Source organism: Artemia sp. Qi Xiang Cuo, chromosome 3, assembly GCF_049724085.1.
Source record: "Artemia sp. Qi Xiang Cuo chromosome 3, ASM4972408v1, whole genome shotgun sequence".
Taxonomy (NCBI): Eukaryota; Metazoa; Arthropoda; class Branchiopoda; order Anostraca; family Artemiidae; genus Artemia; species Artemia sp. Qi Xiang Cuo.
Window position 1 is genome coordinate 24,552,925 of NC_142796.1, and position 16,930 is coordinate 24,569,854.

At 38.2% G+C, this 16,930-nt stretch overlaps 1 protein-coding gene across 1 annotated transcript in view; it reads left to right on the forward strand.

The window, feature by feature from the left end:
* The first annotated feature begins 811 nt into the window (after positions 1 to 811).
* Positions 812 to 16,930, forward strand: part of LOC148953904 (sodium/calcium exchanger 1-like) — a 177,581-nt gene continuing 161,462 nt past the window's right edge. Inside the window, exon 1 of the mRNA XM_089086009.1 lies at positions 812 to 893. The gene's annotated coding sequence lies outside the window, so the exon portion shown is untranslated. The remainder of the gene's footprint in view (positions 894 to 16,930) is intronic.

Here is a 16,930-nt window from a genome sequence, read left to right on the forward strand (position 1 = left end):
TTAAGGAATAAATATCAGCATATGCATATTAAATTTTACAATGCACATTTTTTTAGTAAATTCATTTGAATTTTTTTTCAGCAAAATACAAATTATATTCTGGCTTTTAGAAATCATAGGGTTTCCATATGTGACCGAAGTGACCATATAATACACCAGTACCAAACAGACAAACAAGGGTAAAGAATAAAAAACACACAAGGGTAACAATAAACAAACAAGGGATTGCGAGGGTAACGATTAGCGTATTTGAAAAGAACGGTTAAAGACGCACAGAATGATATATTTATCTAATACTAATATTACTAACAACTTACCGCAGCACCAACCTGGCCTAATGCCAACACAGCTACTCCCGCCCCTCCTCCATCCTAATCTATTTAAACTCTTCCTCTTTCCGCCCTCCCAGGAAGTTGTCATTTCCCTTAAATCTTTCATTACGACATCCTCTCATCCCAGCCGAGGACGACCTGCTTCCCATTTAGCCCTAGGCGGTTGGGCGAAAAGGACAATCTTTGTCAATCTGTCATCCTTCATTCGCAGAACGCGCCCTAGCTATCTCAACTTTTTTTTCATTACAGCTCTAGAAAGCAGGTATTCATCTAATAACTATCAAATTAATCGAGAATATGACAACTTTACGAAATTCTGTTACAACATTCTGTTTTCGCAAAATCTCGGTCCAATCAAATATTATTTTTTTCATTTTTAACTGGTTAGTAGGCCGAATGACGCATGCGGATTGCTACGTAATCATATTTGAATATGAAACTATCCAGTGATGTTTCCATTCAGTTTAGTTATTAACTAAGGCTACTCAACTAAAGTAGTATTGACAAAAACTGGATAGATAGGATACGTTTTTGTACGGCGTTATCGAGGAGGCAAATGAGGTATTCCTTAAGCTTTTTTTCATAAGAACGCATCTTTTAAAATTCGGTAATGTTCTAGATTAGTTGAAAGTTTCAAACCCGGTTTTAATAAACCATAAGGAAGTTGTGTATAAGAAGTTAAAGGGAATTACAATATAATAGAAATTTATATGGAATATACTATAATAAACAAGAATCAAATTTTTTGAGGTAAGCACAAATTTACACTTTAATACCTTCCCGCGACATACTTAATTCTGTAGATCCATCCCTGAAAGTTTCATATTCATAAACCACCCACTTTCCAAGATAACGAAAAGGTGATAAACTAGAATATCACCACTTTTTGTTTTTTACTGTCCTCTTTATTGTCATGAATAATGATTTATAGTCGTTTTGCACTTGAATTACATTTGATTTTATTTTCACTCGTATTAGGCTAGGTTAAGTGTTGCTTTCTATTCATACCAGTAGTATTTAGAACGTTACCCAATTTTCTCTAGTCTAGTTACTTCTAGATCTGGCCTTCATCTACTGCCATACGAATTTTTTGTCGCTTTTAACCACAGTTTATATAATTATCACAGTTTAGATAATTATATAAACTGTGCTTTTAACAAGCCGCTATTAGCCAAATAGTACAGGCAAACTAGAGTTTGACCCCCAACAAATTGCAACAGAAATGATTTTTCCACCATTTTGTAGAGAAAAAAAGCTGAACAACATATCCAAAGTTGCACATTCTAGGTCGACGCAAAACTAGTTTTTTTGTGTTCGTATAGGCCTAGTTCAGTTTTGTCGCTTTCTTAACAAAAAATTAAGTTCCCGTAATTGTCCGTTTTTCTTGAATTGAATTATTATTCCCATGTAAAAAGACGAGATGAGTGCGAAAATGGAGTCAAATTTGGTGTACGGCGTAAAAAAACAGTTTAATAATCATCAATATGAAATTTTTACGCTTCTCGTCGTCGTGACCCCCCTTTTTTTTACCAGACCATCTTTTGCTGCCTAAATTATCGGTTTTGAGATCTAATAATTAGTTAGCCTGAATCTAATCGTCGCTGGCTCCATCACCTGATGGGTCGGCCTAAAACAAGTGATTGCAAGATGTTAATTAGAACATGAAAAATATTATCAAAGGGAAATCATCCATGAAACTAGTTTTCAGCGGCCGACATTTAAAATCCCTCTTAGAATAAACTATTATCAACGCACTGAGTAGTCTTCACAACTGATAAAATAATCAGATAAACTTCATGAACATTCGAAAGACAGAATCAGACTCCGACTAGTATTCACAGCTTATTCTTTAGATTCAGATATGTAAGGTTCGACCTTCTCCTCATCGTTATAGCTTTCGATCTTGTAGAGTTATAAAATGCTGTCCCTTTACACATTTTACACGTGCAGTGCAAGATAAGCCGTTTTTAGAGCAGCTACATCTCGCTGAGCAACATTTCAGTTGAAAGAACCACTTTACAATTTTCAGAAGCATACGCGGTGCTGGTAGGACGACAGTATTCAGTGAATACAAGAAGTCATCTTTATTTTTCCAACCCCATTCCTTGGCTTTAAGTTCAGCATCAGGATCTCCACTCCATACCTGAACTTCATAGAAAACCCTGTAACTGTGGAATTTAACCGCATCAGAAGTTGGTAGTAACTGTTCTGGGTGGACGAACGTGCTAGCAGTAGTCACATTCTTTGTAAAAACTTCCCTGCGGAGATCATTCAGATTTCCTCCTTTTGATGAGCCATATATCATGAGCAGAGCGTCTTCTCCAGCATCGCTTACTTCCTCCTTCGAAGCTGACTTCAGCATGAAAACTGCAGCTGATGTATGAAGATCGGCATTTGCCATTAGCTTCTTCAGAGCAAGGCCTTTTCCCACACTGTAGATCTGTGGATTAAAACCACAGGATAAGATGATAAAAGCAAACAGAATCTGGTTGCATGGCTCTAGGCCTAGCTTCACTTTGAACTAACAGATATTTTTTATTCGAGGAGCTTTGTTTTACTTTGGCTCATGTGCAAAGAGTAGTTTCTTGCTTGATTGGTCTTCGTGATAACACAATAGAACCAAAAGATAAGTATCATCTCCAATGACGGCAGTGGCGTAATACCGGGAAGAATCAACAGCAGCTTGCGCAATTGGGACATCTGCATCACCTGGTGCCTCGACTACGACGAAGCCCTTTGATCAGAAATAAATAGCCAACGCGCAGATAAACCTGGCCTTATTTTTGACAAGAACTCATCCTTTTTTACCTTCAGCTGCATATCTGCTGTGAAGAAGATCTCACGGCCGATTATGCGACTTCTCTTCGACTGGGCCATATCTTTTATAGCAGCCCTTCCATCGTAGCCGTCGAGCACAATAGTTGCAGATGGATGCTTTTGGGTCTCGTAAGTAGCATAATGGTCAAGGATTTCTGAGTATCGTTCGTTTTTGGCCCATGGAATTCTGTGCAGTAGAGCTCCACCATTGATGATATATCGAATGCCTTTGGGAATAGGAGTAGAGCGCTCTTCAAGATTGCAAGCCTGTGCTATAGCCTTACCAAACTCTAGCTTGTTCGGAGACCAGAGCATGCAAGAACTGCCAAAAAGTGATGCCGGTTAGGAACACAGTTCGTGTTGAAAGTAATCAGATTCCGTGAGATTAATCCTCTTTGCTAGTGTGATGAACCTCTGACAAAGGAAAGTGGGGTCGAGTCTTTTGCAGTCTTCACCTGGATTCTGCTTTGTAGTAACTTGAACTGCCGGTTGTTTTCGTGGAAACACAAAATCAGTGACCAGGTTTCCAGACATGGAGTTAATGATTTTTAGGCCCAAATCTCTAGCAGAATCAACGTTGGTAGATTTGTTGGACCGTCAGACCGTCGGTGATATTTCTTAGTTGAAGATCCCCATTAAAAGGTAATCCTTTTCCTTGGAAATCGATAACAATCTGGGTGTCTTTACAGTCTCTTAGCTGCCTCGGCTCGGACGTTTCCTTATGTGATTTACTAGTTTCTTAGAAAACCTGTGACATACCCTCCGTCAGAAGATTTAGTGCAGAGCAGACTGGTCGAGACAGAACTCATCAAGACCTTTGAATCTCTGTTATGCCACTTCCATCGGTAAGGCCCCCAGTCGTTTTGAGACAACGCATGAGCTCCTGCTCAATGACATGATCCGTGGAGAGCCTAGCCCAGAATCTATCAGAACGTATGATCACATGCATCCCATTCTGGAAGGCTTGATAAATGCCAGATGGGTTTCTTGGAGCTTGACCATTCGCTGGAGGTAAAGCTGGCAGGATTTTGTGTAATTGTTGTGCCCAGATGCCGCTAGATAAGGTAGCATGTCAGAGGTGGATTTTAAGTGGAGATCTCATGACCCAGATCGTTCGGCTGTGAATAAATTTCGCAGTACGATTACCATATCGGAGTATTGGAACCACCGTCTAAAAGTTCTGTACTGAAACCGTTCCAGTCTCTTCTTATCGATGAATCCCACTATTCTTCCTGGTAAGGGTTTCCTTCTATATCTGCAACGGCCGCTTTGTTGTTCATAAGCTTTGTGTACAGGTTTCTGAGTTCCAATATTTCTTCAGGCGGTAGAATTGATTCAGCAACACTAGAACTTTCTTCGAGAAAGACCTCGGAAAGAAGAATTGCATGTAGCGCAACGTCAACCAGAAAATGGCCACGTATTGCCTGGGGTAATGAAAGTGGTGTAGCTGCCTTGTGTGCGTTAACTGGTCTTCTAAAGGAGCCAACAATAATTTATCAACCCACTTTTTTTCCAACAATCGACGAATTGGTGGACAATAAATGCTGAAAGAAACATGTCAAATGAAAATAAAAAGGTGCATATTGATTAATATGAAACGGGTTTTCTAGTAGGCACTACATCAGGGTAATTTGGTTTTTGGGCTCAACTCATCATTTTATGTCAGAATATTTGCCTTCTGATAGTATGGTGAAAAAGAGATCATAACGTTGAGAAGGGTAAAATGAGATATTGATGATTATGCAACTTTTTCTTATACATTGTACATCAAATTTGCTTTCATTTTCAGGCTCAGCTCTTCATTTTACATGGGGACGGTACTTCATATACAAAAAAACGGACATGTACCGACAGTTAGTTTTTTTTAGAAAAAACTGAAAAAATTTACACGAAAAGCAAAAAAAAAAAAAAAAAAAAAAACTAGTTTTGCGTCGACCTAGAGTGTGCAACTTTGGGTATGCTGTTGAGCTTTTTGTTCTCTACAACATGGTATAAAAATAATTTCTGTTGCAATTTGTTTGGGGTCAATATTAAACTAGCCGTATTTTTGGCTAGTTTGCCTGTACTATAAGATTGGATATACATTTCCCTTGCATTCCACCACCTGTTGCTCTTGTTTTCCGGTTCTTGTTTTGTCAGAGTTGATTCATTTTACGGGTACACGGTTTGAAACAAGAGAGATGCATTGGAAGAATGCATGGAAAATAATAAATTAGGCAATCTCTTTGCACATAAGGAGGAGCCCTCACTCTAGACTTTTACTCAGAAAGGTAGGCTACTTGTGTATTATACGTCGAACACTCAAGTGCTTCATTTAATTAGAACCTGTTTCTTTGACCCTCAATCGTAATGAAATATCACAAAATATGATGAAAACATAATAGTTAAGAAACAAATTTAGGTTATATATTTGTACATTAGCAGGGGGGAGTAAAGCATAGGGGGTCTGTATGCAAAAGGTTTTACTACTAACAACTCAATTACTACTAACAACTCACCGGAGCACCAAGCCGTCTGAGGCCAACACAGCTACGCACGCTCCTCCTCCATCCCAATCTATTCAAAGCCTCCCTTTTTACACCCGCCCGCGAAGTTCCCATTTCCATTAAATCTTTCTTTATGACGTCATCCCACCCTAGACGAGGACGACCTGCTTTTCATTTAGCCCTAGATAGTTGGCCGAAAAGATCAATCTTCGGCAATCCGTCATCCTTCATCCGCACAACGTGCCCTACCCACCTCAGGCTTTCTTTCATTATAGCCCTAGAGGGCGGTATTGAACCACATTTTTCGTATAGCCTATTGTTTGAAATACGGTTAGTCAACCGGGTACCCAGAACAATCCTTAAGCAATTTCTCTGGAAAACAACTAGCAAATCTTCATCCGCTTTTCGGAGCGTCCATGCTTCAAAGCCATATTTGACCACTGTCATCAATGTAGCTTCTAATATTCTAATCTTGGTTTGCAGACTTATCTTCCTATTCTTCCAGACTTTTTTTAACTGTGAAAAAACACCCTGAGCCTTGGCTATTTTATTTTTAACATCTTCACTGCTCCCACCATCTCTACTAATAATGCTACAAAGGTAAGTGAAGCTGCCCACCTGATTAATCTTTTCATTACCCAACGTCACCTTTTCATCTTCACTTATTCCTAGCCTTCTAGCACCCTGAACTCGCAAAACCTCTACAACTTCATTCATTTTGCTCACACTTTCATCTAGGATGCTTAAATCATCAGCATAATCTAAGTCCAGGAGACTTTTTCCTCCCCATTTGATTCCGTGGTCACCCATTGCCTTTCCTGTGCTCCTTAAGACAATGTCCATCAAAATAATCCATATAAAGGGGGATAAAACACAACCCTGCTTAACTCCTGATTTAATACAAAACCTGCTGCAAACCTTATTTCCTACCTTAACCGCAGCAGTATTATTTTCGTACATGGCATTAATCACTTTATTGTATTTGTTTGGTATACCATACAAGGCTAGAACCTTTACTAAAGCTCTTCTGTCAACAGAATCGAACGCTTGCTCATCATCTATAAAACTGAGGACCAAAGGTGTTTGAAAACTCAGGCACTTCTCAATTATTAGCCTAAGAGTGAAAATTTGGTCGACACATCCTCTACCTTTTCTAAAACCGCACTGCTCTTCTCTTAAAACTTTGTCTACGGCATCTCTCAGTCTTTTAGGTGTAATTATTTTGCATATTATAAAGTAAGAATTGTTATCTATCTTCAAACTGTTCAAATACTTTACCCCCCCCCCCCTAATGTGCCAATACATAGCCCAAATAATATATTTCCCGTCTATTCTGTCATTTGTCTTTTTGTCACGCTAAGCTGAAAGAAATTAACGAAGAAACCGGTTTGTTCTCGAGTTTTACCCAGTGTAAACTTGAGTATTTGGCGTATAATACACAACTACCCCCCAAACATTGTAGTTAACACATTTCACAAACTTGGTAAGGGTGACGATAAATTCGGGTATATGGTTACATTTTCCTACACTTTAGCTAGGATGATTACTTCATGCTTTTTTCTATGCTCTTTCCAACAGATTAATTAAAAAAAAAAAATTCCGCAAAATAAGTTTTTCAAAAAAAAGTAAAGAACTCCATTAAACAAAAAATGAGCAAAAATCAAATAATATAATCTACCAAGCTCGAAACTACCACAAATCAGCATCGATAAATAAATGAAACCCAAAACGAACAGAAATTAAAATAAATAACCGAGTCAAACTCAAAACGAGCAGAAATTAACACAATTTGGGCGCAAAACCCCTATGCCTTCCCAAGGCCAGAATAAAATTTGCACTTTACTGAAAAAAAATACAAATGAATGTGTATTGTCAGTTTAATATACATATACTGATATTTAGTAATCAAAATGTTAAAATTATTTGATTTATTAAAGTTATAAAAGTAAAAAAATTTATATTTTTTGCAGTAAAGTGCAAATTTTGTTCTGGTCTTGGGAAGGCAGAGGGATTTTGCGCCCAATTTATGTTAATTTCTGCTCGTTTTGAGTTTGACCCGGTTATTTATTTTAATTTCTGTTCGTTTTGGGTTTCATTTATTTATCGATGCTGATGGTAATTTCGAGCTTGGTAGATTATTTTATTTTATCTTTGCTCATTTTTTGTTTAATAGAGTTCTTTACTTTTCTTTGAAAAACTTATTTTGTGGAAAAAGATTTTTAATTAATTTCTGTTCGTTTTATATTGACATAGTCTTTTCAGGGAAAAAGAAAATAACGCTTTAGATCTTTTCGTTTTTTAAGACTTTATAGTTTGGCCTGCTATTTGTATGCTGGAGAAAGATTTTCAGCAATGTTTAACAACATACACCATTTTAAAAATCTGGACACAAATAGTACTGTTTAACTTAGTTTCATGCCTCCTCTAGTTGCCCTGAAATGGAAAACTAGATGCCATTCGCAAAAAAATCTGTTTACTTTCTTTGATAGCTTTGATACACTTACACTATTTTGGTTTGTTTAAATTTTAAGAGCAGAAGTTACCTCGAAAGTTTGAACATAATACCCTCAGTCGTTCTTGGAATACTGCTGAGATGCCTTATTGGGAATTGGCATTCTCACAGTGCATTTTGATTTAATCTTGAGGCAACATTTAGTTTTTAAACATAATGGGCAAATGGGAGGGTGGGAAATGCCCATTAAACATAAAGGTGGCAAATAATCACCATTTGTGAAACATTAATTAAAAAAAGCTTTCCGAAAAATAAGTTTTTCAACGAAAAGTAAAGGCCATTTTAAACTTAAGCTCAGAAGATACAAATACCTTTTAAAGTACAGACTCAAAACGACCAGAAATTACTATTAAAGAATAAATGAAACCCAAAACGAGCAGAAATTGAATAAACAATCATAGGAAAAAACATACAACAAGTAATAATATAAATGAATAAATAGATCTTAAAGCGAGCAATGCTTAAAGGATTTAATGTGAAAATCAAGCTTAAAACAAAAAAAATATTTTCCTATTAAAGTATAAACGAAACTTAAAACGAACAGAAATTAAATAAACAATCAATGCGAACAAACATACAATATATATTAATGCAAATGGGTAAATAAATCTTATAACGAGTGAAACTTAAATTGAATATGCAAATCAAGTTTCAATCGAATAAAAATAACTACAAACAAGAGTTTGGGTATTGTCTCACTGCAGAAGCCTAAAACCTACTGCGTCATTGGCGCTTTTTGAAGTTTCTATGACAGCATTTTCTATAAAGAAAAAAAAAACAACCCAAGGTTGTAAGTTATGCCCCCGAGGTACAACTTACAACCATTGCCTTGCAGGCTATGGAGAGGGAGGGGGGGGGGGAGTTGTCATTCTCAAAGACCTAATTTCCAGAACTATCAACTACGTTGAACAAAATGGTTAGCTAAAAATTTTGATTGGATGTGTTTGGAGAAATGGTGAGCTTGAGAGGGGGGATACTCGCCTTCCAATCACTTTCGAATCAAATTTCCAATCGAATGAGCCTTTTTTGAAGTTTCTACGACACCGCCTTCTATAAAAACCTTATATGCCCCCAGGGCATAACTTTAAAACCCTTGCCCTGAGGGTTTTGGGGGAGTGTCCTCCTCAAAAACATATTTTCTATTTGGAAATCACCTACGTTGAACCATAGGGCTATCTCAAAATTTTGATTGGAGGTGACTGGGGAAATGATGGGCGTGGGGGGGATAGTTGCCCTCCAATCATTTTCGACTATTAAGAAGGGCACCAGCCCTTTGAATTTTCAGTCAAATGAGCCTGTTTTGAAGTTTCTACGACAACGCCTTCTATAAAAACCTTATATTCCCCCAGGGCATAACTTAAAACCCTTGCCCTGAGGGTGGTTGGGGAGTGTCCTCCTCAAAAATATGTTTTCAATCTGGAAATCAACTACGCTGAACAAAAATGGCTATCTCAAAATTTTGATTGAATGTGTATGGGGGAATGATGGGCGTGGGGGGGGGGCTAGTTGCCCTCCAATCGCTTTTGACTATTAAAAAGGGCACTATCCCTTTGAATTTCTAATCGAATGAGTCTTTTTTGAAGTTTCTATGACAATTCCTTCTATAAAAACCTTACATGCTCCCAGAGCATAACTTTAAACCCTGGCCCTGAGGGTTTTGGGGGATTGTCCTCCTCAAAAACATGTTTTCTATTTGAAAATCAAATACGCTGAACAAAATGGCTATCTCAAAATTTTGATTGGATGTGTTTGGGGGAATGATGGGCTTGGGGGGGGCTAGTTGCCCTCCAATCACTTTCGACTATTAAAAAGGGCACTAGCCCTTTGAATTTCCAATTGAATGTGCTTTTTTGAAATTTTCTACGACAACGCCTTCAATAAAAAACCTTATATGCCCCCAGGGCATAACTGGAAACTCTTGCCCTGAGTGTTAAGGGGGAGTGTCGTCCTCAAAAACATATTTTCTATCTGGAATTTATCTACACTGAACAAAATGGCTATCTTAAAAGTTTGATTGGATGTGTTTGGGGAAATGATGGGCGTGGGGGGGCTAGTTGCCTTCGTATCACTTTCGACTATTAAAAAGGGCACTAGCCCTTAAATTTCCGATCGAATGAGACTGTTTTGAAGTTTCTACGACATCGCCTTCTAAAAAAACCTTTTATGCCCCCAGGGCATAACTTAAAACCCTTGCCCTGAGGGTTGTGGGGGAGTGTCCTCCTCAAAAATAAATTTTCAATCTGGAAATCAACTACTCTGAACAAAAACGGCTATCTCAAAATTTTGATTGGATGTGTTTGGGGGAATGATGGGCGTAGGGGGGGGGGGGCTAGTTGCCGTCCAATCAATTTCGACTATTAAAAAGGGCACTAGCCCTTTGAATTTCCAATTGAATGTGCCTGTTTTGAAGTTTTCTACGACAACGCCTTCTATAAAAACCTTATATGCCCCCAGGCCATAACTTGAAACTCTTGCCCTGAGGGTTGTGAGGGAGTGTCCTCCTCAAAAACATATTTTCTATCTGGAAATCAACTACACTGAACAAAATGGCTATCTCAAAAGTTTGATTGGATGTGTTTGGGGAAATGATGGGCGGGGGGGGGGGCTAGTGGCCCTCCAATCACTTTCGACTATTAAAAAGGGCACTAGCTCTTAAATTTCCAATCGAATGAGACTGTTTTGAAGGTTCTACGACAACGCCTTCTAAAAAAAACTTTTATGCCCCCAGGGCATAACTTAAAACCCTTGCCCTGAGGGTTGTGGGGGAGTGTCCTTCTCGAAAATATATTTTCAATCTGGAAATCAACTACAATGAACAAAAATGGCTATCTCAAAATTTTGATTGGATGTGTTTGGGGGAATGATGGGCGTAGGGGGGGGGGGCTAGTTGCCCTCCAATCACTTTTGACTATTAAAAAGGCACTATCCCTTTGAATTTCCAATCAAATGAGCCTTTTTGAAGTTTCTACGACAACGCCTTCTATAAAATCTTATATCCCCCAGGGCATAACTTAAAACCCTTGCCCTGAGGGTTTTGGGGGATTGTCCTCCTCAAAAACATGTTTTCTATCGGAAAATCAACTACGCTGAACAAAATGGCTATCTCAAAATTTTGATTGGATGTGTTTGGGGGAATGATGGGCGGTGGGGGGGGGGGCTATTTGCCCTCCAATCACTTTCGACTATGAAAAAGGGCACTATCCCTTTGAATTTCCAGTCGAATGACCCTTATTTGAAGTTTCTAAGACAACTCCTTTTATAAAAACCTTATATGCCACCAGGGCATAACTTAAACCTCTTGCCCCGCTGGTTGTGGGGGAGCTTCCTCCTGAAAAACATTTTTTCCCTTCGGAATTAAAATATGCTGAACAAAATGGGTATCTGAAAATTGTGATTGGATGCGTTTGGGGAAATGATGGGCGTGGGGGGGGGCACGGGGGCTAGTTAAACCCTAATCACTTTCGACTATTAAAAAGGGCACTAGCCCTTTAATTTTCAATCGAACGAATATGTTGTGAAGTTTCTACGCCAGCGTCTTCTATAAAAAACCTTATATGTCCCCAGGGCATAAATTAAAACCCTTGTCCTGAGGGCTTTGAGGGAGTATTCTCCTAAAAAACATATTGAATGAATTGAAATCAATCATGTCAAGCTAAATGGTTATCCCGAAATTTTGACTGTAGGTGTGTGGGGGAATGATGAACATGGGGGGGGGGGGGCTAGTTGCCCTACGATAACTGTCGTCTACTATAAATGGCACAATAGCGCTCGATTTACAACCGAATGAGCCCACTTTTAAGCTTCTACGACAACCCCTTCCATAAGAAGTGCCTCTGGGAAAAAAAATAAATAAATAATAAAACATTGGAGCCGTATGGCCTTTACTATAGGCAACGCTACAGCGTTGCCTCTTATATACTTGATCTATCTTGATTTACATGTTTAAATTTCAATATTGCGCACGGATTTGTTATCTGGGAGCCAATACACTCTTATAGACTAATTTTGGTCGAAAATTTCCTTGAAGGTGTAAAAAATTTGACAAACTGAGTTAAACATTGCGGGAACATTAAGGTAGTGCCTTAGTCATCTCTTTTGGGGATGAGGACCTACTGACTTTTTCTAGCGGAGGGTGGAGTCTCAATTATCATCATCAGTACCAGTGGTGCACTCAGAAAATAATCAAGGGGGGCCACCAACGGAAAATAAAAAAATAAAAATCTAAAAAAAAACAATATAAAAAAACTATAAAATCTATCTGCAAACAATTTACAATTTTAGTCGTTTATGGGTCTTCCTCTTGTGGCTGTGGGGGTGTTTTCATCGCCAGAAGACTTATTGGACCTACTTCTACGACAATTATTACGACTCCTATTACTACTAAGGCTAGGGATATGAAGGTAAACATTTCAGAGAATATTAAGGTAACTTGAAGTAAACCAAAACACACTCAATGTATGCAGGCAGGGCCGTTGCTAGGGTAGTGGGTGTCCGGGTCAAAATTAATCACAGCAGCCCCTCCCAACTCAAATATAAGCAAAAAAAGGCATAACAAAGTGAAAAATTGATCAAAGTGGTAGCTCCCAACCACAGCACCTGGGGCAGTTGCCCTGGTTGCCACCCCACCCCCCTTGAGAGGTTTTGCAGGTAGGTTGCCAAAAGGACGTATCTCCGAAATGGCTTAGAGGATTAAGTTTGAAACTTTCAAGGAATGATGAGAGGGGCAATTAATTGATGAGAGGGCATATATATGCACGCTACTACTAAAACAACTTCTACTACCACTGAACCTACTATTACTACATCTACTGATTCTATTGTGACTAGTACTAACACTAAGAGTATTAAAGTGAAAATTTCAGGGAATGTTGAGGGGGAAGTTGATCTTGTTGTCCAAAGGGTGTAAAAAGCAATATCTTAGAAACAGCTTAGAGTATTAAGTTGAAACTTACAGGCATGATGAGAGGGATGTCCAAATGACCAAAAGGCAATATATGTGTATACTACTACTGCTACTACTGCTGCTAATGCTACTATCACTAAGACTAAGGGTAAGAAGGTTAAAATTTAAGAGAATATTGAGGGCGAAGTTGAACTAAATCAAAACCTACTATGTGCATGCTGGTTGTCAAAGGGGTGTATCAGCAACATCTTAGGAACGGCTTGATGTATGACGTTGAAACTTACAGGGTAGTATTTGAGTGCTACTAATGTTACTTCTTCTACTACTACTATTAAATGTTAGGGTATTAAGGTCAAAATGTCAGGGAATTTTGAGAGGATGTTGAACTAAATCAAAAACACATTATATGCACGCAGGTTGTCTAAAAGATACAAGATACATCAACAATGTCCCAGGAACTGTTTGGGGTATTACGTAAAAACTTTCAGTGTTCATTGAGGGAATTGAGAACTAAACCAAAAATCGCTTTATACATACATCTACTACAACAACTACTACTACTACTGAGGCTAATGATATTAAGGTGAAACTTTCAGGGAATGTTTAGGAAGTGTTTCAACGGAACGGGATCAAAACTCATCATGCAGGGTGTCGAAGGGGCACATAAGCATTATCTTAGGAACGGCTTAGAGTATTAAGTTGAAAATTTTAATGCACGTAGAGGGAGATTTTGAACTAACCAAAGCACACTACGTGCATGTTACCACTATGACTGCTATTACTACTGCTATGGTTATTACTTCTACTTAAGCTAGGGGTATTAATGTGAAACTTTCATGGAATGTTGAAGAGGATAGGTAACTAAATCGAAACATGCCAAGAGTATGTGGTTAGGGCATCATCCTTACTTCTCTTAGTTTCTGATCATTTAGTTTGACCCAGTTGTTTATAGTAATTTCTGTTCCTTTTGGGTTTCATTCATTTATTAATGGTGATTTATGGTATGTTTTACGCTTGAAAAGTTAATTGACTTTATTTCTGCCATCTTTGGTTTAATGTAGGTCTTTGCTTTTCTTTGAAAAACTTCTTTTATGGAAAAAGTTTTTTAATCAAATCTTTAAAGGTGTGTTCCATTGTTTATCTAAGAAGGTTAAATGCACATATCGATTAAATAAGCGAAATTCAATAAGTTTTTTTTCCGACGGCATCATAATAATATAAAGCTCAACTCATCATAACTACATAAGAATTGAGACAAATAGAGTAAAGCCCCCGTCTAAGAGATGTTCTCTTTCCCCACCCCCTTGTAATGGAAATTTTGGGGAAGACGTGTCAGTATTTTCTGACTGCCTTTTCTAAAAAAAAAAGAGGAAAAAGGAAAAACTTATATCTGAAGTGAAATTCAGTATTTGGTTGATAGTTTTTCAGTTGTCTTTTGTTCTTCAAATACAAAACCAAATTACAAACCATTTTTGACCGATTTGTATATACTAGGGTCCCTTCTTATGTATTATTTTCGTTCCTATAAAAAAAATATAGGGACATATTATAACGTTTTGCTCATTCTTAGTAGTGAAAAGGTCCAATAAGTCTTGTGGCGATGAAAACACCCCCACAGCCACTAGAGGAAGACCCATAAACGACTAAAATTGTAAATTGTTTGCAGATAGATTTTATAGTTTAAAAATGGGTATGTTTGCTCCAGGTTTGTTCAAAATTTTTGAGAATTGTTCTCTTGGTAGTCTGAAGTTCTTGGACTAAGGGAACCTAAATGAAGAAAAAAAGGAAAAAATATTGGTTCCCCTAAATCAGGACAAATAAAAGCAAAAACTTTTTTGAACAACTTGAAACTTAGAAGTGATAGTACATCAAACAGTTCGTGGTAACGAACTGTAAGTAAGGAGCGACCCGGCTCAATGGTAACCGAAACTCTAGAAAACGGGTTTTTGATACCAATAGATACGTCAATAGAATCAGATTTCAATGCTCATTTCAAATATATAACTTTCATCAAGTTTAGTACTACCCATCAAAAGTTACGCGCCTGAGAAAATTTGGCTGATTTTCAAAAAAAGGGAGAAAGACCCCCTAAAAGCCATAGAACCTTAATGAAAATCACGCCATCATATTCAGCATATCAAAGAGCCCTATTGTAGAGATTTCAGGCTCTTATAAACAAAATATGGAATTTAGCATTTTTGCCAGAAGAAAGATCAATGATGCGTGTTGATTTGTTTGTTTGTTTTTTCCAAGGGGTGATCGTATCGACCCAGTGGTCCTAGAATATCGTGGAAGGGCTCATTGGAACGAAAATTAAAAGTTCTAGTGCCCTTTTTAAGTGACCAAAAAAATGGAGGGCAACTAGGCCCCCTCCCACGCTTATTTTTTTCCCAAAGTCACCCGATCAAAATTTTGATATAGCCATTTTGTTCAGCATGGTCGAAAATATGATAAATATGTCTTTTAGGATGACTTTAATTCCCCGAAGTCCCCAGGGGGAGGGCTAAAAGTTATGAACTTTACCCAATGTTAACATATAGTATTGGTTATTGGGAAGTATACAGAAGTTTTCAGGAAGTTTTTTTTTCTGGTAGTGGGGGGGGGGGTGGGTGGGTCGGGGGTTATGTTGGAGGATCTGTCCATGAAGGAAGTTTTCATGGGGGAAGGGAAATGGCCATGAAGGGGGCGCCGGACTTGCCAGCATTATTTATTGGTTATTGGGAAGTATACAGATATTTTCAGGAAGGATTTTTTTCTGGAGGGGGGGCTAGAGGAGGGGGTTACTCTGGAGAATCTTTCCGTGGAGGATGTTTCTTTGGGGTAAGGGAAATTTCTATGAAGGGGGTGCCGGATTTCCAAGCATTATTTAAAAAACGATCAGAAATTAAATAAAAAAAAACAAGTTTTTTCAACTGAAAGTAAGAAGCAACATTAGAACTTAAAATGAACAAAAATTATTACGTATGTGAGGGGGTTCTCCCCCAAGTCAATAGTAGTAGTAGGTTCAGTGGTAGTAGAAGTTGTTTTAGTAGTAGCGTGCATATACATGCCCTCTCATCAATTGATTGCCCCCCCCCCTCATCATTCCTTGAAAGTTTCAAACTTAATTCTCTAAGCCATTTCGGAGATACGTCCTTTTGGCAACCTACCTGCAGAACCTCTCAAGGGGGGTGGGGTGGCAACTGCCCCAGTTGCTGTGGTTGGGAGCTACCCACTTTGATCAATTTTTCACTTTGTTTTACCTTTTTTTGCTTATATTTGAGTTGGGAAGGGGTGCTGTGATTAATTTTGACCCGGACACCACCTACCCTAGGAACGGCCCTGCCTGTATACATTGAGTGGGTTTCGGTTTACTTCAAGTTACCTTAATATTCTTTGAAATGTTTACCTTCATATCCCTAGCCTTAGTAGTAATGGGAGTCGTACTAATTGTCGTAAGAGTAGTAGTAGTAGTTGTTGTTCTCTTAGTGCTAGTGGTAACAGTAGTAGCTGTAGAAAGAAACTTACATTGCCTTTTTGGTCAGGAGAAGGGTCCCCTCATCATATCCTGGAAGTTTCAGCTAATTACACTAAGCTGTTCCTGAAATATTGCTGAATTACTCTTTTGACAACCATATCCACTATAAATGTTTTGATTTAGTTTAACTTCCCCCTCAACATTTACTGAAATTTTCGCTTTAACATCTCCAGCCTTAGTAGTAGTGTTTAGTCGTCTTAGAAATAGCAGTTGTAGTAGCAGTGGTAGTGGTGGTTAGGGTAGGAGTAGTAGCAGTAGCAGCAGTAGTAGTGGTAGCGTGCACATATTTTCTTTTGGTCAATTGATCATTCCATGGAAGTTCCAACTTAATACTTTGTCATTCCTTTGATACGCCCGTTTGTC